Below are 24,444 nucleotides of genomic sequence, written 5' to 3' on the forward strand. Positions count from 1 at the left end.
ACACACAAAAGGCACGTATGTGAGGTGACTGAAATGTTATTTAACTTGATTGTGGCAATCATCTCACAGTGCTTTACATATACCAGAAGAGCAAGTTCTACACCTCAAATATACTTACATTTTTAGTCAGTTACACATCAAAACTGAAAGAAAATTGAGATAAAATTAAAGAGACACAGAAATAGCATAGCAGATACATAGGGAAGAAGAAACTGATATATAGGACCTGGTAAGGACATTTAAAAGAACAACACTGATGATGATGATAATATTTGGAACAATAGCTAATCATTAGAGAGAGCCCTTAGTCCTTTTTTTTTTTTTGCCTTCTCTGCTACTTTAAGTCTTATTCCTCACCCTTCCCAACTCCGAAGAACGAATTTTCAGTTTTCGGTTACTACCTCAAACCACAGATGTCTGTGTGTCATCCAAGAAGCAGTGGTTGGGCGCCTACCTAGTGTCAGGCAGTAGGGATTGTGATCAATAAACTAGGGCTCTTCCTTCCATGAGATCAGTCTAATGGGGAAGAAAAACGTGCTCTAGAATGAGAAGCTAAGACAATCAAATTCCAGTAGGTAGGGGATTGGCCGTGCTTGCTCCAGTCGGGAGGTGGAAGGTGAGCGGGACACAGGGACCTGTGTTCAAGTGAGAATGTCAGCACCTAGCATTTACAGGGGCTCTCCGCGCATGGATTGGACACAAGGCTGCCAATGCGCGCGAGCACGGCAGGAAAGGCTTAAATGGGACCGTTCCCAAGTGGGACGAAAGATGAAGCCGACTCCGAAGGCAGGTGGACTCCTCACAGCGAAGGTGCGCCCATGTCACAAACTCTTGCCGCAGGCTCTCCTCCCTCTCCCTGTCCAGGAGGCGAGGCCATGGCTTGTCGCCCCTGTAGGGGCGCGAGGAGCGGCCGAAGCGAAGCGGGTGCCCCGTGGCGCGGAGGAAGGCTCTCGAGCACGAGCGGCTGGGCTGCTTTCCGAGGCGCGGCTGCGGCCGCCACGCTGACTGCTGAGGCCATTCCGGTCCCGGCCGGAGAGGTGCTCTAGATTTTGAAGATCACTATACCCACAGGGTAGCAATTAAATCCAAATTAAAAGACGCAAAGTAGTTATTGAAGGAAGGAGTCCCTGTCGTCATCAATTCCAAACATTCCTCACTTTTCATAGGCACTTGGGTTCTCTGCTGGTCTGGCTTTCCTCCCCATTCCTTCAGTGACCAGGTTTAATTTATGGGAGCTCCAGCTTTGTCTTCAGAAAAATCCTTTTAGGAATAGTAGGGATTTTGTGTGTGTGATTTTGTATGAACCTGAAAGCCGGTACTATGGGTCAAAGATATAACCAATAATAACGACAAATTGACACTACTAATACACAGTGCTTGAAAGTCTTTTTTTGTACTTATATGTTCTTCACAATAACCATTAAGATATTGTCATTATGTCCACTTAATAGAAGTGAAAATTGACACATAAGGTTAAGAATTTACACCAGAATCACCCATTTTGTCCACACAAAATCACATCTTATGTGTTGTTCACAGAATCCCACTTGAGCGGTGGCATGGCCAGGAGTCAACCTTAGGAATCTGATTCTGGATTTTGCACTCTTTGCTCCAGGACTCTGGAATCCATGCTTTCCATCATTATCACTTCTCAAAATATCCCCTTTATCTAAAATACTTTTCAAGGTCTCTTTCCAAGTACTGCTTCTCATCTGCTCTCAAATAAATACTCTCTGCTCTCCCCAGTCCTAAAAAGCTGTTCATTTGAATCCACCACCTATATGTGGGCTGCCCCCCATATTGCCCTCATTCCTTCAGTTTTCCCACTTGACCTGCTATGTCCAACCTTTCCTCCTCCCCAACCCCATCTCTTTCTCCCTCTTGACTCTCCCACCAATACCTAAGTAGCTGCCTCTGTGAAAGACGACCTGCGCTCTTCTACTCACTAAATTCAGAGGCTATGTCCTTGAGTTAACTGCGAGCAGTATCTGCCATTACGTCCTCCTGGTCACTCTTGATCCCTTTTCCCAGAGGTTATACCATCTCTCCTAGATTTTTCTTCTTCCTAATTTTAGTTTGTCTGTTTCCTTTTCCATTCCCTCACTCTAGGTATGTGGTGATATATGCTCTCTCCTCTGCGCTGTGCATTTCTCTCTGTAGTTTCACTTTCTCTGCATGGTCTCCTCACTAGATCTTCCCAAAATCTACATCTCCACAAGATGTAACTAAATCAGTTACAAAGCAGCCAAATCTGAATCTTCAGGTAAGGCCTGAACGTCATGTATTATTAAAGCTACTCAGGTGTTTATAATGCCCTGGCAGGGTAGAATAACAGTGGCAAAGGTCTATGTATTGACATTTAAGTGAATTTTATTAAGAGAAAAGTAATTGCACAATTTATAGTGTAGCTACTGTTATAGTCAAGTACTAGTATTAACTATTCTACTAGTACTAACCTAGCTACTAGTAGAACATAGGTAGAACAAGTTTCTGTGGGAGGGGCAGCTCCTGCTTTCCATGGTCCTCCCCAGCTGTGAGCCACAGCATTTGTTATTTAAGTTGCAGCATTTCAGGAAATGAATTATCTCACCATCTGACGAACGGTGTCCCTCTTGTATATCATGTTATCAGAGACAGAGAAAATCATCTGTTTACTTGATTTCCATAGACAGACTCTCCGAATGTATGCTTTCCTAAAAATTAGGGGAGATGCCTATGGTTTGTAATGCCCAACAGGAACAATTACAAAGATAATGTTATGTAAAACATCTCATAAAATATCTTCAGCCCACCCTAGAATCATGTCTCACTGTTCTCTAAAGACTTTTCTTTTATTTCTTCTGGGAACCTCCTTCCTTTGGCTTCCTCCAAATACCATCCTTCCCATTTTATTTTCCTGGGCAGTTTAGCTCTGAAGCCTCTTCACAACTACAAGCCTGACTTTGCAAACCAAAGGATTCCACTATGCTCTGCCATCTAGCTTTCCATCTTTTAGTCAAACAAAAAAAAAAACCCCAAAAACCAGAAGGAAAAAAAATGAAATGGAAAGGCTTAGACATTTTCATATTCTCCCACCTGTGCCTACAGGAAATACACTTATATTGTCCATTGATATAAATCATGTGATGTGCTGTAGGATATAAAAGGAGTCACAATAAAATTTGGTTTAAAATAGCAATTTTTCCTGAGAGATTTGCTTTTATGGATGGGTATAAAAAAATGTTAATAACAATGTTTATCTCTAGGTAAAGAAGTATGGATTTGTATGCTGTATTACTTAGAAGATAAAGTTCACTTATCTACTAAATATTTTATTGTATGTTATATATAAATCACAAATTATATAAATAATATTTTATAAATATGCATTTTTATATATATCATATATGTAAATTATATTATATATACATTTTATAACCAGAAAAGGCATGAGTACAGAAAACATTCTAGTCTCTTCTGTCACCTGCCATTCAGCTGTTTCAAAATTATTACAAAATACTTCCAATAGACTGATCAGAATTCATAAATACTCCCTGACCTCTTATACCAACTTCCTTTCCCATTACTTCATGTAATCTCCTTTCATTTTTGACTTAGATCTCACCTTCATTTTCTTTCATTCGTGCATCTATCCATTCACCCATTCAACAAAGATTTATTGGACCTCATTGCAAGAGACACCATGCTTGGTACTGTGTAGCCAGTCTATAAAATCTTCATTTTCTCCTTTTTAAATTCTTTTCTTCTTAAAAAGAGTCTGTGTTCAAATTCCAGCTCCCCCTCTTTCTAGTGGTGGAATCTTGTACAAGTTACTTAACTTCTCTGTAAGATATTAATAATAATTTGAGCAAGAAAACTTCTTTAAAAATACGTATTTCAGCATAGAACTTTAAAAAGTATAGTCTATGGAGATATATTTTAAAAAGAAATATGTTAGGAGAGGAAAAAGAGTCTATGATGCAATATAAGCTTTAGCACAAACTCTGAGGATTGAGGAACAAGTGGGAGAGTTTCATCGAAGTTGTGTTGACTGGCAACATTCCCTAAAGTATAGACAAAACAGAAGTTGTGGTAACTAGGTAACTACACATTGTGGTGAGCGTTTAGTGATGTATATAATTATCAAATCACTATGTTGCACACCTGAAACCAATAAAATATTACATATTAACTCTGCTTCAATTTTTAGAAGTCCTAAGGAAGGTTTTTTGCTGGAACATGGTAAGAAAAGCTTGTTTCAGCTCTGAAATAGATGCTAATAGATGCCTGGCAATCAGTCTTTAGAAAATTCCTATTACTGTGTTACCCAAAGATTTTTTGTTTTCTTCCCCCAGCCAATTTCAGGGTTCTCTTCCTTGAGAAAAATGTAAACAGAGGATTGAAGGTGGATAATTATCTTTTCTAAAAACTCACATCCATCAAAAGAATCTTAAAAGCTAAAGATGGCGAATAGACATTTTCCCATGTGTAGGGTTTCCCAGCACTGTATTCAGACACCTCCAGCCTCGTGGTATGCCTGTTATCTAGGCTGGGAATTGAGATTTCTAGAACTCATTGTCCTCATCACAGAGAAACACATGTGCCCTTCAATATCCAGAGGCTGAGGAGCTTTTCTAGTGTAAAATCTTATCACTATTGTGCCGGAGTCCAGCTCTAGCTGAGGTGTGGGTCACGAAGGAAAGGACAGTGTTGGTGAGTAAGGAGATAAATGAGGAGACGAAACACCCAATTAAGGTTGTAGCATCTCCTGACATCAAGCAGCAGGGTCTTTATTTTTATATCTTTTTAAGGTTTCCATAATGTTAAAACATTTTTCTTTAATCGTAAATAATACAATCCTTTTTCTGTCAGTTTACATAATTCCAGCTTATTACCCTTAAGTAAGTATCATCATTTCTTCTAATAGTAGCCATTTAACATGTAATTTTTAACTTTCCCCTAGTCTTATTGTGATTACTAATTCATGTAAGCTACATGCTAAGTACTAAACAGAAAATGGCATGAGACAGTGTTTGGGCTAAGTGTGTGGGCTATGATTTTTACTTATAAGCATGTAAAATTATATAGAGTTTAAGATATGTGTCTAAGGCTCTATAAAGTTTAAGCAGGTTATATAAATGCAAGCTGTATGTCTTTTGGTTATTAAGTGTAATGCTATATTATTAATTAAATTCTATCTTACACATGTGGGTTAAAGCTTACCTCTAAAATCTAGGGATGGTCCTCTTATCACATAAGTTTTAACATTCCTCAACATTCCTATGAATACAATAAAAACGCCTTATTCTTTCATAATATTCATTACCCAATTTCAGATGTTTACACCTTTCCTCCTGCATCTACAGGCACTAGGGCCTTGCAGTCCTCTTTATCTTTTATATAATAACACTAAATCTGCTCTTACTACCTTACCATTAATATAATAATATTTTATAAATTTATTATAAACTTCTATATATGGGATAATTATAAATGTAAATCTTCCTATGTTGCTCATAAATTCTTTCTATGAGGGGTATACCAAAGGTGTGTTCTAATATTATAAAGCAAAATAAGGGGGGCCCTGGGCAGTGGGGACTATCTTTATTACTTTGCTGTTTCATATAAGTTTATTGGGAAAATGGGTTTTTCTATGGCCCAGGTTCCCATAACTTCTTCTCTGGCAATATTCTAAAGAAATCCTGGTTAGTCATGTTTCAGTTCTTACAAAGGGGAGGACAAACTGCATCTATCTACTTTTAAGAGAGGCCTGGGTTGTCCTGCCTCACTTATATGTGGCAGTATGCCTGGAACAGTTGGTCCCATAACATAGTTTTTGTTTCCAGAATTGCTGCTTTGATCAATATTTTGGGTTATGTTATTTACTAAAGATCAATAAATCTTAAATACAAAAGATTTCCCATATATGAGCCCAACCACCAACATCGTAACTGAAAAACTAGGTGCAGGAATTAGCAGGGGCCAGCTATGAGGTTTCCTGTGTCCAGGATTCCTCCTCGTGCCTGGACCTTGTCAAACAGCACGAGCAGCATGGCCCACGCCACCAGTGTGTTTCACAGATCATCTCACGGTCTGATGAAGGATAATGGTTTTTTAATCCAATTAGAAAACTGCTCTTACATTGAAGGGAGTGCTTCAATAGAAATAAGCAAATAATACTTTTGTGCAAATTAGATATAAATTCAGCCCACTTTTCATACTTGCACTTTAGTAGTTCTGTGCAAATGATCCACAGTCACAGGATATTTTCGCTTGGCACTAACAGCCAGTAAAAACAAGAGGTGTTCCAGTAAATATTTGTTGACCTAATTTGCTCTCACCCCACAATGGAAGAAAGAACTGCTCTTAGAGTGTTTGATTTTTGCATCTAGCCTGTTTTCATATGAGGCCACTTGCTGCCATAGTGGCCACTATTGATCTACTGATCCTTGGTTCCTCACCCAATGGAACTTATCTCCACATGTAGATGGACCCAATCACTTCTGATATGTTTCCACATGTACTATTACAGCTTTAAAATATTTTAATAAAATTTTAGCATTGGAAGTTTAATTTAAAAAAGACTTTTATTGTTTCTTGAACACACATTCAGTAAATAGAAGAGAGTAAGATAAAAAAGGGACAGGAGGAAAAAGCAGTGCATCTGAAAATCTAAGGCAACTTCCATCACTTTACCCACCAAAACATCTACATATCGCTCCCTATCCCTCCCTCCCTGCCTCCCTCCTCCTTTCTCCCTCCCTCTCTCTCTCTCTCTCTCTCTCTCTCTCTCTCTCTCTCTCTCTCTCTCTCTCACACACACACACACACACACACACACACACACACACACACACACTTTTCCAGTGGGCTCCATCACTATTTTTTGTTCTCTCACACTCACTTGAACGACACAGCCATAGTAAAATCAGTCTTCTAAAAACCATTTCACACTTTTGTTTAATAAAAGCCTAATTAATAGAAAACCAAGTTTCCAGACAATTTTGAGGGACTGCAATGCTCCATAGTTACTTTACATGCCCTTAACTCAATATCTTAGGTGCATTTACGACCATATCAGGAAACGTGGAGCAAAGAAAAAAATTAACCCTACTTCCCTTGACCATGTTTCCTGTTCAGAAGCCCTCTTAGAACTTCTTAAACATCCGTGGACATGACAGCACTCCCCAAAGAATATTTTTTCATATCAAGTCAAGACCACCTCATCAGTGATGGGTAAAGAAGGAGACTAAGCAAAGGACGTGAAAACACCTGTTACTGGAGCACGTGGGCTCAATACAGAGTTGATTTGAGGTTATTGATACGCACATCATCCTCTTGGATATCAGTGTGATTATGAAATCCCAGTCTTGCTACCATGCCTAAAAGAAACTTTAAACTGGGTGGATACAACAAGTTTTCTGAAACTCCAGGATTGCCTGAAAATATATTTTATTGATTCTACTTTGCTTCCAAATAAAGCATAACAAGCAGAAAATAAAATGATGTGGAGAGAAAAACACTGGTCCCTGTTTACTTCTAGGGTTGTTCTATGAATGGTGCTTTCAAAAAAAAGCCCTGACCTGGAAGTGAGGCCTGAAGGCCTTTTTATTCAGCTCTGTCCATCCGGCCCTCTTTCTAGCTCGCTGAACTCATAGGTCCATCATGGCGCCTTTGCCAGTGGTTCTGTGAGTTTCAGTCTCTTTTGTCCTTTCAGCCTCTTAGTTATTCTGTGCTAATACACTAGTCAACCCTTATTTAAAAAGTCATTCAGTTTTATTTTTGCAACTTCTAACCCATCTTCCTGATTGGTGGGAAAAAAAGTCTTCTTGAGTCTGAGAAGCATATGATGTAGTAAATGCTTTAGATGTTTTTTTTTATTTCAAGAAAATATGGATTGACAACAAACAATGTTAAGGACTTCTGCTCTTATTGTAACCAAGAGGGTCAGATCATCTCTCTGCATGCAGCGACTATCATTGTGTCTTCTGTATTAGAAAGAAAAGGAAAGTCCAACTTTCACCCCAATGTGAACATGAGCAAGGAACTCTACAAGGTCTCTCACATTCTTAACTGTCAGCAGCATAGGTCACAGCCTATTAAATGTTAATGCAAAATTAAGTATTTTCCCAAGTGATCTTGTTTCCAAATCCTCCATCCAATATGAAATAAACATGACATGACATCCTTTTTAAGTGATCCAAATCATACCAGACCTCAGAAGAAACAAATCACAGACACTTAATAGTTATGCAGCTATTGCTTTCATTTATGTATTTGTTAAGCTATTTTAAAAATGCATCTGCAGTGATGTTCACAGAATAGATTATGTATTAAGAATTAGGGCTTTCTCTTCTGAAGGTAGGAACAAAGGTCAACAATTTAATTACAAAGCCCTTGCCTAGGCTATGTGTAGGTCATTTTTCAGTGAGGAAAAGGCAGTTCTAAAGAACTGTTTCTCTTGACTCTATTTCAGTGCTGGAGAGTCAAATATCTCTTGTGTTAGAATAAAACAAATGTTTACAAATTCCCTTAAGGAAAAGCAATGATTTTTCTTATTAAAATTACCATTGTTGGGGATTATCATGACTCGAGTATTGGACAGCTACTCACAGCCAAGAGCCTACTCCTCTTGCACATCACTTTTATTGCTCTGCATACATGTTTTTCCTGAAATAGAAAAAAAGTGAATACTGATTTTGAGTCAGCTCAAAATTCAGTCAAGCTGAGAATCAGCTGAGAAACGCTGTCAGTTAAGTGAACAGACAACAGCCACAACGACAAGGGCTCACGCTGCTGGGCTGCATAATGTCCAGCCTGGGGGAGAGCAGAGGTCAGAAAGTTCTTTGTCTTTGGCTCCCCTCACAGCTGTTCCCATCTTGGCCACTAGGAGGAGCTAGTGAAAAGGCAAAGCTGTTAAGCAGCTCTGCCTAGCTCAGAACTGCAGTAGCTTCTCATTTTCTTTAGGACAAATAAGAAGTTCGTTCCTAAGACTCACTAGGATTCTGCAGGTCGGGCTTTCTCTTTTTGGCTCTCTGCAGCGTTCTCAATCCTTTGCTTTCTAGGTTCAGTCATATGCTTTCTTTTAGCGTTTTGATCTCACGGCCCTCTTACTGCAAGGCTATTATTGCACATGCATCTGTGGAGGCCTCTGGCATTCTCTACAGAACATTACCCCACCAACCCATTCTCCATCAGTCCTCTGTTTATTCTTTTTATTCCAACTGATAACTGTTTCTCTGGGAAGCAATGTGACATTGCCTCTGTGACATCCCAGTCTGGATCAGAGTCTTCTGTAATAAACTGTCAGAAAATGGCTGGTCTCCTTTACACTAATATCAAGTAAAATAAACTTATTCTTTTAGTTTTTTTGATAAATTCTATGTTCCCCAATAAATATGTAAGTTCCATGAATTTTCATTACATAAGAGAGTGACTGACACAAAGTGGCACTAAATAAATAGTTGTTTAAGGAACACAGAAATTAATCATTGGCGAGTATTGTAGCAAGGCAGATTTCCTTAAACTTACACTAGTCTGAATTAACCAGTGCTGGTGTTTCCTCCTGGTACAAAATGCCTTCTGGCAGAAGCAAGACTTTCCCCAGGAACTTTCCAGCAAGAAGAATAATGGAGTTAATGACTTCATGTCAGATAATTCATTATTAGCATGGACACAGATACAAGTTTCACAGAAAGAAACTACAAGATAAAAATCCCTCATGTTTTGTTCTTATTACATGCATAAAATCAATTTAAAAAGTTTACACTTTTTCTTCCCATAGAAGTTAATAACAGGATTTAGGGTAAAAGATGGCAGTGTACGAAGGCAAGGCAAAAACCTTCTCCCAAAATCACATAGAACATGAAAATACAGCAAATACAACTAGCCCTGAAAACAACCTGAAGACTACTGACTTCCTACATCTGGGGAAGAAGACCCTACAGAAGAAGGTAAGGTGGCAAAGCCATGATCTGCTGGGACCCAAGCCCTTCCCCCACTCTGGCCAATGGGCAGAAGGCAGAGGAAAGGAGAGGGTAGGGAGTGGAAGCCCAGGATCGCTGAATAGCTGGCCCTGGAGATCTGCTCTGGGAACATGAGCCCACATTGCATGATGCCCTGGTGATTGGTGGGGCTGGAAACACTTGGGGAGGAACACTTGGGGAGGCTGAGATACCAGCCTCCTGTGCAGAACAGGCATGCTCTACTGGCCTTCCTGAGAAAGAAGGCAGAGTGGGCAGTTTGAAAGACTTCCAGGCAGTGAGAGGGGTGACAGAGGGGCAATGATTGCACAGTGCTCTCTGCTTAGGAAAAAGGTTAGGTGGACATAATCTCCCAGCCCACCCTCAGCCCAACAGGCTGAGGTTTTGGTAGTTTGCATCTTTCATAGAACTGGTCCATTTAATCTAAATTGTTAAATTTGGACTATAGTTGTTCATACTACTTATTTGTTTAATGGCCATGGAATCAATAATGATTATCCCTTTTTCATTTATTGTATTCATAATTTGTGTTTTACTTTCTTTATTCCTGTCTTATTATGTTATTTTTGCTTGCTTTACTCCTTTTCCCTAGTTGCCTAAAGTGGAAGCTTCGGCTACTGGCTTTAGATTTCTTCTTTTCTAACAAAGACATTTAATGCTATAAATTTCCATGTAAACACTATTTTCATTGCGTCCTCTAAATTTTGATGTAATATTTTCATTTTCCTTCAATAAAAAATTTTTTTAAATGTCTCTCAAGACCTTTTTTTTTGAGCCAGTGCTATTTAGAAGTGTGTGGTTTAATTTCCAAATATTTGGGATTGTCCATGTTAGGCTGGAGGAAGGAAAAACAAGGACATGCAAACAGAACAGAGAGATGCCATAGGGGGAGAACAGACCAGACCCCAAGGTCCGTGCCTTATATGGAAAGGAGACATCTCTTCCTGAATTCCATCCTTCTGATGTGCCAGCTAAGACCCGAATGTCAGCCTCCTCCTTCTTGGAAGGAAAAAAGTTTCTAGTTGTCTATTATGTCACCTTTAGCCAATCATACCTCTCCTTGCCCCCTAGGATAACTTGCCCCCCTCTCCCCCTTCTAATGCCCTATAAGCCCCCCCCTCCCCGACCAGGTGTGACTTCCTCCCGACCTGTAATACCCAGAACCGCGGAACATCACCTGGGAGTTGCACTAAATAAATAGTTGTGGCCCTTTGTTGCCTCTCTTCGTCTGCTTATTTCGGCTAAAATTTATCTTACACTCCAGATGTGTTTCTGTTTGCTAATACATTATATACATTATATTACATTATTATATAATACATTATTATATAAATTTTTTATAATACATTTTTATTATAAAAAACATTATTTCTAATAATGTTATTATAATACATTTTTATTGTTCTTGCTTTATCTATTGGGTGAATTAAGACCAAGAAACATACCATCTGCAAAAAATGACAATTTTACTTCTTCATTTTTTATTTGGATGCCTTTTATTTCTTTATAAGAGTGGTGAGAGTAGGTACCCTTGTCTTTTTCTGATCTTAGAAGAAAAGTTCTTTTCTTTTTTTTAACATTGAGTATGATGTTAGCTGTGCGTTTGTTACATATGAACTTTATTATGCTGAGGTATGTTCTTTCTATACCCAATTTACTGAGGGTTTTTTTCTTTTATCAAGAAAGGATATATTTTGTCAAATGGTTTTTCTCTATTGATACGATTATATGATTTTCATTTTTCATTGCATGAATGTGGTATAGCACATTTATTCATTTGCAGATGACATGATCTCATACACAGAAAATCCTAGACTTAAAAACCTGTTACAACCAATCAAAGAATTGAGTAAAGTTGAAGCATACAAAATCAAAATATAGAAATCAGTTGCATTTCTCTATACTAGTAAAATATATGAAAATGAAATAAAACTATCCCATTATAATAGCATCAAAAAGAACAAAATACCTAGGAATAAGTTTAACCAAAGAAAGAAATGAAAGATACGTACAAGGAAACTACAAGATTTTGATGAAAGAAGTGTTAAGAATCCGTAAGCAAATCTAAAGAGACTGTGTTCATGGATTGCAAGAATGAATATTTAAAAACGTTCATACTACCCAAAGCCATCTATATAGTCAATGCAATCCGTATTAAAATTCCAATGGCATTATTCACAGAAATGGAAAAACAATCCTAAAATTCATATGGAACCGCAAAAGGCCTTGAATAGCCAAGCAATCCTGAGAAAAAAGAACAAAAACAGAGACATCACACTTCCTAATTTCAAACTATAACAAAAAGAAGCTACAGTAAGTAAAACAGGATGGTACTGACATTTAGATAGACACACAGACCAATGGAATGGGATAGAGAGCCCGTAAATAACCCCCCACATATATATTTGACAAAGGAACCAAGAACACTCAAGTGAGGATAGCCTCTTCAACAAATGGTGATGGGAAAACTGATTAACCCATGAGGACAAATGAAACTGGACCCTATCTTGACCACTCACTGACAGAAGTAAATATCAGGTGGAAACACGTAGGAGAGAAGGATTTAGTGAGACTCGTTGGAAGTCCTCATATTTAGGTCAATTAATGTGCTCAGTATTTTATTACTGAAAACTGTAAAAGGGGAAGATTAGTTGTTTTCTAATTAGAGGGTTTTTGAGAAAAACTCCATATTTATGAAGTTATCGGAAAACATGTTCATCCCCTTGTATTCAATAAATTGCTCACAGACTATGATTAGGGATTGAGGATCTTGTTAAAAACCAAATCACTTCTAGTATGGTGGGAACAGAGGTCTCTGGGTGGGAACAATTTCTGCACTCCCAGGTGGCGTTTCTATCTGTGGCAACACTGGCAGCAGGTATGTGTGAAGGATGGTGTTAAGACACAGCAGGTTAATATGCCAAAGAATGAGAAGTGTTGCCAGGTAATACATGTGTTTACACATTTCTAGGTAGTGATGTATGTTCCAGAAATCTGAGAATAAGTTAACCATCAAGACTAAACATGTGAAAAGAGCCTGATACACAGATTCAAATGCTTTTGAGGTATTGCTTATGGACCATGAATTTATTTTAAACCTAAATAGATTTTATCACTTGCTACTGAGCTGCCAAATGTCATAAACGGGTGACTTATGTTAATAAGATACATTATGCACACCTGTGAACATGTCTTTGAAAAATATGCTAACGCTTGTTAATTAACGTGAATTTGGGGGGGAACTGAATTTCTAAGTCTGTGAGTAAAAGATAAAATCTGGATGATTAGCCTTCAGAGAAAAAGTAAGAATAAATTGGTAAGTATCTAAGAAAACCTATTTAGAAGAAAATAATCTGATTTAAGGAAGAGAATCTTAGTAATTTATTTTTTATAATGAATTCTTCCTTACATCTTTTTACTTGAAGAATGACCATTTTGTATCACCTAATTTCTTTATCAGCCAAAAAGGCAAATTGAAAGCTGTTTTTATTTTTAACTGTTGGGGTTAATTCTCTTAGGAAAACAAACTTATTCTTATCAGATTAAATTTGTCACAGTTTGTCATAAACCTGTCATAAGAAATTGCTATTTCTGGAAGAAATTAGAATTACAAAATTTAAGCACAAGTAATTGAAGATTTGATTTCAGAGAATAAATGCACAGTTCATTTAATTAACCAATAATTCACTTAAATTTAACCATGATATATGAATAGTATCCTTCCGCAGAGGTTAATCAGATAACCCTGGTCATCTTGTTTTGGGGATTTGTAATTTGTTGCAATTGGATTTTATCTGCTGACAATAGTTTATTATATTCATGACTGTTTAATTTGAGAGAAAATATAAGATAACAAGTTTGATACAAAGGATCTATGAAATACAGTAATTTTTTTGTTAGTGCTTTATTTTAAAAGTTTTATTAAATACCAACAAGATCGGAAATGAAATTATCTCAAAGTAATTTGCCTTTGTATCATTTAGTAACTGATTAAATTTTCATTAACTCAGTGAAGGAGAAACAGGCCATCTGCTCTTGTAAATATAAATAAATAACTTGGCAGTTTCTCAAGGAAAAAGAAAGTCTTGTCTTTTAATCTGTGATCCTATATTCTGTTTCTGTGAAATGGATAAAAAACCAGGGAACATCATGAAGATGGGGACACAGGATGTTCCTGAATTTCCCTCCTCCCACAGATGCACCAAATACAGAGCTACACACACAACAGTTTCTTCTGGGAGAAATCCAGAAATTACAAGAGTGACTCCTACACATCGGGCAACCAAGAAAATACCCACATCAAACCTGGTAGGGAAGGCTGAGACACATGCTCACCATCACCCACCCCCAAGGCATGGCACCCTGAAGTTAGGGGGGAGGGAGCCCCAGCTCCCAGCTTCTCCCTGAGGTGTGGCAGGTGTGGACCACACATACAGTACTCCAGCTTTTAAAGCTGCCACGCTAGGGACAGGCTCCAAATCACCAGCAGTGAGAGCTATGAGGGCTTGTGATCACGATTCCCAAGGCACTGTAACAAAAGAAGCAGTGTCTCTGAAATGGGCACATGTGCACTACCCACACCTATCCCCCTCACCCGCCACCGTCACCCTCGGTGCAAAACTCCAATCTCCCAGTTTCTTTCCTAGAGGGAGTTTAACTGAACGTTCTCCCAGTTTTTTTCCTGAGGGTCTAGCTTCTAATCCACGCACGCTTGGGAGCCGCCTGGGAGGCGCCTGTGAGCCTGGCCCAACTGGTAGACAACTGCCCCTCCTTCTCCCTGCGGCCCCCTCCAGCAACAACTCTGTCACCAGCGTCCCCTGGGAAGAACTTGCTCACACATCTAGCATACCTACTTTAACATCTACCACTAGAGAGATGGGCCCCAATCACCCAGCTCTGAGAGCCAATGGGGCTTGTACTCCTGAGCCCCACAGCGCTATGGCAATCAAAGGAACAGTTTTCAAACAGACGTGCAAGTACGCCATGCAGCTATATACCTGGGCTCAGTACAGAAGGAGGAAAAACACTCGTCTTCCAGTTTCTCCCTAGGAGTTTGCATCCTTTTCCAGCTGCTGCCAGTGGGAAGAGCCTGTAAGTAGCCTACTTCTAGGTGCTGACTGAGAATCTCCTGTGAGCCTACAGGAGTGAGGGGGCACCTCCTCCACCGCCTTCTAGGGCTCCCTCCAAGAGTAAAACCACGTCTCCAGTTTCTCCCTGAAAGAAACTTGTGCGTACACCTGGCGGCCCTCTTTTGGCTGCTGTCTGAGGGTGAGTCCTCCAGTTTCTTAACTGACAGCCAGTGGGTTTAAGCATCCACAAGTCCCACAGGACCATATTAAACAACAAAAAAGTACTTTTCTAATGAACCACAAGCACTTCCTGCAGCTATGGCCCCCGGGCCCAATGCAGAGGGAGCAGGCTAAGGGGTCCATTCTCACTGGAAGGGATTTGACTGCATACTTTCCCAGCTGCTGCCTGAGATTCCGGCTTCTAATCAGCCTGCATGTGGGAGCAGACTGCGATTTCCTTAGGAGCCTGGTAGAGCTGGTGGGCACACCCCCTGCTGTCTTTCCCCCACCCGCAGTAAAGCCAGGTCTCCAGCTTCTCCCTGGAAGCAGATTGCCCACACATCTTGCACCCCAACTGTTACAGCTGCCACCCTACTGACTCCCAAATTACCTAGCTCCAGTCGCTGATGGGGCTTGGCATTCACAAGCCCTCTGGGACCACACAAAATAAAGAAGTGGTTCTACTTGAGTGCACAGCACTTTGAGAGACTCTTCTCTTCGGTTCAGCACAGAATGAGTAAGTAAAAACGCCCAGCTCCTGTCTGTCCCTGTGATTGACTAGATTGCATAGCCAACATCGTGAATTTTCCACATGTTACGTGAAGGTCAGGTTGTGTCTCCCACATCCTATCATATAACTTTATTTTTTATAATATTTGCTTTGAGAATGATTTCATAAATCATATCTCAGAATTCTTAATTTAATTGGTAGTAAGCTGTTTTGTCTTTTTTCTTCTTTTTTTTTTGGTTTTCCAATAGATACCCTCCACTTCTAAGCTCAAGAAATCCCCAGTTACGGGTTTTGACCCTGTGAGAGTGCTGAACTGCTATTTGCGCTCAAATACATCTTTTCCCTTTTCCAGGCTCTCCCATTTATCACAAGGGCAGGACATCAGAGAACCACATTTTTGAGAATTCCTTTCTGGTAGAGGTCTCACTACATACTTCCCAAGATGCATGACACAAAGTTTAGAAAGTTGAGAGGAACCAGAAGCTCCTCCTGGTCCAGCAGCAGGACGTCTGCAATGAGCTTCCATTGACATGGTTTTAGGAACATGAGCTAAGAATTCCACCACAAATTCTCTGCCCAAATGGTGGAGGCTGTTGCCATTCCTGAATGAAGTATTTGGCACATCTTGAGTGTCTGGAGGATAGAAATGTGAAAGCTGGAGGCAGTTACCCTCATTTTCTCATCTCAGGCTCTGTAGGGTTTTCTAAGAACCTGAATTCCTATACTTTTTCCTTACTATATACTGACCAATACAAAGGAATTGTCCACTTTGTATTACAGAAGTAGTGTACACAAGTCCTAATTACCTCTATGCCCTTGCGGACAGGGCTTCAGTACGTGAACTAGCTTTGTCCAGTGCTCCTTCCTGGGAAGCAGAGATGAAGGAGCAGGAGCCAGCAGGTGATGTGGTACCCAGGCTAAACAATTACTGATGGTTTTCCTAAATAAAAGGCATTGCACTTTTTAAACTTTGTATAACTACTTAAGTTTTGGCCAACTTTACAAGTCTTGTGTTCTACTCTATTATTAATTTTATACCTTTCCAATATATATTTTTTTCTTTCTTAAGAAAACAGAAGGCAATTTCTTTTGCTTACAACCAAATTTTGCTGCAAAAGGAAACAGAAGTCGTGTCATCAGATCTGTTGTGAATTATGGAATTCCTTAGAAAGCTTTTATCTAGAAAATTGAAATATGGTGGATGAATCCATATGTGCTTTCAGAAATCACATATGAATATAAGCTTAACTATTTGCCCTGGTTATGTGAAAGGTGGTCTCACTTACCAAAATATAAACATCATAGCATCAGTGTTCCTATTTCTCTAGAGAGAGAGAAACTGGGGGTCTTTAGAATCTAGTCTGAGAATATTCTTAAAGGACAATTGGTAAACCTATTTTTGGATGACAATAGTACTTGTGTGATTGATTTTAAAGTAAGTTTTCAAAACACTAGAAGATTGATGATGAAATTTGTTATTTAAAACTTCTCTAACTCCACAATATTACTCGATATTTGCTTTCACCTTTTATTCAGAACCAGTCTATCATTTAATGATAAAATACTTAGTTATCAAAAATCCTTTTCAGAATTTCATATTAACTATTTTTACATCTATTTTTAAAATATGCTATTTATTTCACATTTTCATAAAGAAAAGAAACCTAAGCAATTTCTTTCCATGCTTATTATAAGACATGTAATTTTTAAAATGCTACTTTTTCTTCAAGATTTGGAAACTGTCAAGTGGAATTTTCTGTAACTGTAATAAAATGCCACTTAGAAGATTTTTGCCCCATTTCAGAGTGGGACAGAAGAATTCTTAATGAAGTCTACTTTGTATTTACCATATGTCTCCCTTTAAGTGTGACTTTTATTTTTCTCATGATCAATCTAATTATTTTCCTTGAACATTTTCTTCAGTTTTTAGCATTTCTGCAGATTACCTTTTGTCTTAATATCTGATTCATTTAATATGTAAACTCTAAATTAGAAAGTTGTAGCATATTGGCTGTATAGACACTTTAAAAATCTTGTAAATGTTCAGGATATTTTTCTCTTCTTTAAATTCTCAGACATTGAGGTATACACACTGGCATTTGTTCATTATTTAGGTGGTTCAACCCCAATAAAGCAAATATGGGACTCTACAGACCCCAGCTTAAAACTCCAGCCCTCTGTCTTCATCTTTTGTATTGATCATAAATGTTTCTTCTAGACACATTTCTGAAGCAATTTTAAAAGATAATTTTGAAATGTCACACATATTATTTAGTTAATTCTGTTCAATTCCCAGTTAGTAGAATATCGGTGGTATGTGGATTCACTAGGAACCCATTACTTCAGTCATAATTACCCAATTTGTCCCAGTGACATTTTTTCTTTCATTTCTAGGGTTTGTTGTTCAATCTATCTCAATTACCTGTCAATTTAAGTTCCAGTATGTCTCACAGATAATTCTTAATTGCCACCTGGAAGATATACTTTTGTCTCTATTAAACCACACTGAGATGTTGTGAAAGTCTTCCAGATTTATTAATATTTTAAAACATCATTCTCCCTGAGCTGATTATTATACAGAGCTTCTTTTTTTTTATATTACAACAGCAATAGTAAGTTACTGAGAAGCTCACTTGATAGTCTATTGCTTTGCGTGTTACAGCCAATTACTAAGCCATCTATTTCATCATATTTATATTAGTCAAAATGAATCTAGTTAAAATTAGTTAAAATGAATCTAATTTTGTCATGCTCATTAACCTTAAGTAACATGAACATACAGTATATACTATAAGATTATTTTTGTTATTATTACCATCAGCTAACATATGTCTTTGCTAAATGCATCATGCGTAGTATAACAATAACCTACTGTGTTATGAGCATGAGCTCATTGAACTTTACCACAATATCACTAATGAAAACAGGACAGACCGCATTTGCAAATGTGCACACCTAAAATGCTGTTTAGAACCCAAGAATGGACTAACAGGTACCAAAGGGAAAGGGAGTGGGGAGGATGGGTGGGTAGGGAGGGATTAGGTGGGGGAAGAAGAATGGGGGTATGATTAGCATCCATAATGGGGGGTAGGGGGGGAGAAAGGGGAGGGCTGTACAACACAGAGAAGACAAGTTGTGATTCTACAACATTTTGCTATGCTGATGGGCAGTGACTGTAAAGGGGTTTGTGGGGGGTACCTTGTATAGGGGAGAGCCTAGTAAACATAATATTCTTCATGTAATTGTAGATTAATGATAACAAAAAAAAAGAAAGAAAAGGGGGATTTCTCCCTGATAGGATAAAACTAACTATAAATCAATGATTAATGCATGCTTTAAATATCCTTAATTTTGATCATTTAAAGGGTGTCAGATGATCAGCTATGGAAGTACATTTTTCTGATAATATTCCTTTCTCTTAAAAAAAAAAAGCAGTTCCTGTGTGGTGATCTCCAATAAATTCTTCACAATAATATAAAGGGCATATCAAAGTGTGGGCAACAGGTTTGTTTTTGTTTATACAGAGGATCAAAGCCTAATTTGGCTACCCAGAAAACGAATTAAGATATGATATGAAGAAGAACTTCCAACATCAACATTCTCTGGAAGAGTCATTCCTCTAGATGATCATCAAAAAACTTCAACAAAGATCCTGGCGCTGTTGCAGTTGTAGCTGCATTCATCCCACCGGTTCCTGGACTTGCCATTGGAATGAAGAAGGAGATATCTAAGCTGGCCTGTGCATACAGTAAAACAACAAATTTGACTGGATCTATACTGTCGGAACTCAACCAAGAATTAGGAGAAGTGCAAGTTGCGGTGCTCCAAAATCTTGTGACTACAGACTATCTACTGTTAAAAGAACATATGGGATGTGAACAGTTCCCAGGAATGTGTTGTTTTAATTTGTCTGATTTTTCTCAAACTATTCAAATTCAGTTAGACAATATCCATCATATCATTGATAAGTTTTCACAAATGCCTAGGGTGCCTAACTGGTTTTCTTGGTTTCACTGGAGATGGCTGGTAATTGTATGTCTGCTTTGGTTATGTAGCTGTATTCCTATTATGTTATGTGTGTGCGTAATTTAATTAGCAGTTTAAAACCTGTACATGCAATAATCAATCTTCCCATGTTTTCTTCTGTCTGCTACTTCTATAGCCTTTCTTCTTCCTTCCTAATTACAACCCTTAAGTAGAATTCGTACCTCATATCGAAATTACCAGGTATCATCATTCTTCCAAGTGGTAAAGATACCTCAAGACAAATGCTGGGCATAAAAGCCACAGGGTGTAAATCCGCAAAGAAGTAAAAAGCTAACCTTTTCAAACAATATTGCTTCTCTCTCACTTACCAACTTTACATTTCCCTGTATGGCCCCGGAAGATGACTGGTTAGCCATAGACGGGTAAGATTCCTCAAAGGAGGAACAACCTAAGACAGGCACAGTCGCAGGGGGGCCATCAGGTGACAAATTGGGGATCAACAGAGGTGAGGCTTAGAACCTCACCCCCCCCCTGTTTTGAGAGAAATCTTCTGCATCCTTGGATGTTTTGTTGCCCTTGTCTAGCTTGAATTAATACTTAGTCTATAGGCACACACCTGATCATATATATTTGCCCTCTTACAGCACTAAACTGTTTTCTACCTTTATCTTGCATCTACCTACCACTTCAGCATTTTATTAAAAAATAATAATAATAATAATAATAAGGGAGAAATGTGGGATCACATATAAATTAAGTATAAAACTCAAACGAATATTCATATTTGACCTGATTGTTTATAGTTCATAATGCGTGATCAAAACCGAAAGTTTCTGTGATGACTGCCCTTGTACTGTTCACCATGTAAGAACTTATTCACTATGTAAGAATTTGTTCACCGTATAAGAACTTGTTCGTTATGCTTCAGAAGATTGGAGACTGACGAGAATTAGGCTTGAGATGGATTAATGATTGTGCATTGAGCATTGACTCCCCTATACAGAATTTTATTGTTGTTAACAACCATTAGATCAATAAATATGAGAGATGCCCTCTCAAAAAAAAATTGATTGCTTCAAACTGAATCAATAATTTTCTAACTATACTGGATGTTTATCAGAAATAAACAGGAGGAAATAAACTACGCATCTTTCTTCTACTCCATAAATGTGTTCTTACTAATTGGTAGGTGCCTTGCCCTCCTGAAACATTACTGATTCTTACAGAAAATTCTTGATCTAAACACAATGCAACTTATTTGCTGAAAACATGTCTTTGTGCTGAAAAAAAAAATATGCTCAGGAAAAAAGTATCTTTTAGTCTAATGCAAAGTAGTTGACATGAAGAAAAAGAAGGAACAAGAAAAAATAAGGAATTATAGATAGTAAATACATATTTCATTTTCTCCTCTGCCTGCTGGGGAACTGGAATGAAGAATGGGTCAGATCATTTCCTCCAGGTGCTAATGATTGGTTAGACAGTCCTGTTAGGATTTTATCCGTGACCAGTTTCAGTATTTTGCCAAAGGGTTGGTTTTAGAATTCTTTCTGCAAGAACGTGCTAATGCCAGAGCCAGTCCATCCCCCAAAGATCTGAATGAAAGATTCAAGTCATAGACCAATTGGAAGGTACGTAGAAGAACCAGAATTGAATGGGAGGACTGGAAAGAGGAATTGCTCATGTAAAGGTTTCTGAGAGAGCTCAAGAGGCTCAAAGCTCTTTACACATTTCTACCACTTGTGTGGCAAGCCCAAGACATTGAAGGTGACCCATTCATGTAGGACAGATGTTTCCCATAGGGTGTTCTGAGAAAGCACTAATTCCTCAGAATATACTAAGAAGAAAGGTGGACACTGCATTTCTTAATGCCACAATGTAGAATAATTTAAATTAGCATTCTGGCTCCTATGTTATTATAACTGGAAACTTAAATATTTATTATTTGAAACTATATCATTTATATATGCAAGAAACTGTATAAGTCTCTGTGACGGCTCCTTGGTATTTTAGCATTTTTAATCTTATTTCACATTTAGTAAGTTTCTTGCAATAGCCCTGTATAACCAGAACTAGTAAATTATTGTGACTTTCTTAGATTCCTTTTCATCAAAAATGATTTTTAAAATTTTATTAGAAAGAAATATCATGAGCTCCTGACTGTTCACTCTCCAATATCCATTGCAGTCACATAATCCCATTCCTTTTGGCCTTAAATCCCAATTATGATGGATGAAGTGTAAAGAAAGTCTGAGTAATCCAGGGAATGTTCCCTCATGCTTAGAATGATATGGAAAGAGACAGTTGCTCCTTTTTCTTTGGATAATCTCATTTCTGTATGGGATATCAGGCTAAGCTGTTGATTTGCAACAACAAGGGTAAAATCCCAGACCCTTCACTGATGAAGACTGACTGTGGAAGAGTATGGGAAGGTAATCAAGAAGAAAAGCACAAGGGAGAACATAATAAGCAGGAGGGGCAAAGGGCCCTTGGAGACAGCAGAGAAGGTCTGGAAACAGATTGACAAATTCTGACCATTAGAGAGGAAGGATGTGGTAGGAAGAATTTTAATGGAAGGGTGTGTCCCAATGATCCATGCTCTTGTACAATCCCCTCCCCCTGAGTGTGGGTGTGACCTGTGAATAGGAAGGGGCATTACTCTTATGATGGGGTTGAATTATGGCAAAGATGAAAGAATTTCACAGATGTAATTAAGGTACCCCATCAGTTGATTTTGCATTAAAGCAAAGAGAAATTTTCCTGGGTGGGTTTGATGTAATTAGGTGAGTCCTTTAAAAGGAGGTCTAGAAGCAAAAAGAAGCTACAGAGACACCCTTCTGTTGATCTTAAAGAAGAAACGTGCCATGTTATGGAATTGGGCATATGGCAAGGAATGGTAGATGGATTCAAACAGGCAGGGACCTCAGTCCTGTAACAGGGAAAGAAACCTTAATTCTGTCAAGAAACAACCAATGAGTTTGGAAGAGAGTTTGAGTTTCAGATGATTCAGCCCCAGTCGACACCTTAACTGAAGCCTTGTGAGACCCTGGGCAAATGACTGAGTCCTACATGGACTCTTGATCCACAGAAATTGAGATAATAAATTTTAGTGCTTTAATCTGTTAAATTTGTGTTAAATTGTTATTCAGCTATAGAAAACTAATACAAAGGAAAGAAAAAAAAGGATACTGAGATATACTAATTTTTCTTTTAACTTCTTCTTAGAATATCAGATCATGCCCAAGAAGGCAAAGAGAAAGATGGCAGGTAAAAGATGAGTGGATAATGAAAAGAGTTTAAAATGGTCCTGTGATAAATTCAGTGAGTCCAGACAGCCTGAATGTGCTTGTGTTTTTGTGATATCGTATACCACTGCTGAAAAGAAAATCGTATCATAGACTCCATTCTACATTTTGTGCTCATGAGTCATTCGCAAACTCTTGCTTGCAAACATCCTGTATTGCAGTTCACATATTGCAGACATCCCATCGGTAGCCGAGGTTTTCATTCTCTTCCAATATTTAGGCAACATTCAGTTCTCCCTCACTTTTCCCAAATACAGATCTAACTTCACAAATGCTTACACAAGAGTGTGTGGTTTTTGCGGGAGATGGGGAAGCCTAACAAGGAAGTGAAAGTCCTATACTCTGAAAACTACAAGACACTCATGAGAGAAATAGAAGATACCAATAAATGGAAAACACATCCCATGCTCATGGATAGGGAGAATTAATATTGTCAAAATGGACATCCTGCCTAAAGCAATCTATAGATTCAGTGCAATTCCTGTCAGAATACCAACAGCATTCTTCAATGAACTAGAGAAAATTGTTCTAAAATTCATTTGAAACCACAAAAGACCCCGAATATCCAAAGCAATCCTGAGAAGGAAGAATAAAGATGGGGGGATTATGCTCCCCAACTTCAAGCTCTACTACAAAACCATAGTAATCAGGACAATTTGGTACTGGCACAAGAACAGACCTATAGACTAATGGAACAGACTAGAGAGCCCTGATATAAACTCAACCATATATGGTCAATTAATATATGGTAAAGGAGCCATGGGCCTACAATGGGGAAATGACAGCCTCTTCAACAGCTGGTGTTGACAAAACTGGACAGCTACATGCAAGAGAATGAAACTGGATTATTGTTTAACCCTGTACACAAAAGTAAACTCAAAATGGATAAAAAACCTGAATGTAAGTCATGAAACCATAAAACTCTTAGAAGAAGACAACATAGGCAAACATCTCCTGAATATAAGCATGAACCAATTCTTCCTGAATGCATCTCCTCGAGCAAGGGAAACAAAAGCAAAAATGAACACATAGGACTACATCAAACAAAAAAGTTTCTGTATGGCAAAGGACACCATCAACAGAACAAAAAGGCATCCTACAGTATGGGAGAGTGTATTTGTAAATGACATATCTGACAAGGGGTAAACATCCAAAATATATAAAGAACTTACACACCTCAACACCCAAAAAGCAAATAACCCAATTAACAAATGGGCAGAGGATATGAAGAGACAATTCTCCAAAGAAGAAATTCAGATGGCCAACAGATACATGAAAAGATGCTCCACATCACTAATCATCAGGGAAATGCAAATTAAAACCAGAATGGATATCACCTCACACCAATAAGGATGGCCAGCATTGAAAAGACTAAGAAAAACAAATGCTGGTGA

The 24,444-nt window shown here is 38.3% G+C and overlaps 1 protein-coding gene across 1 annotated transcript in view; it reads left to right on the forward strand.

Annotated features, from left to right (window-relative positions):
- LOC140845109 (bifunctional 3'-5' exonuclease/ATP-dependent helicase WRN-like) overlaps positions 1 to 24,444 on the forward strand; it is a 290,063-nt gene that overhangs the window by 53,001 nt on the left and 212,618 nt on the right. The window lies entirely within an intron of this gene.

Source organism: Manis javanica, chromosome 12, assembly GCF_040802235.1.
Source record: "Manis javanica isolate MJ-LG chromosome 12, MJ_LKY, whole genome shotgun sequence".
Classification (NCBI taxonomy): domain Eukaryota; kingdom Metazoa; phylum Chordata; class Mammalia; order Pholidota; family Manidae; genus Manis; species Manis javanica.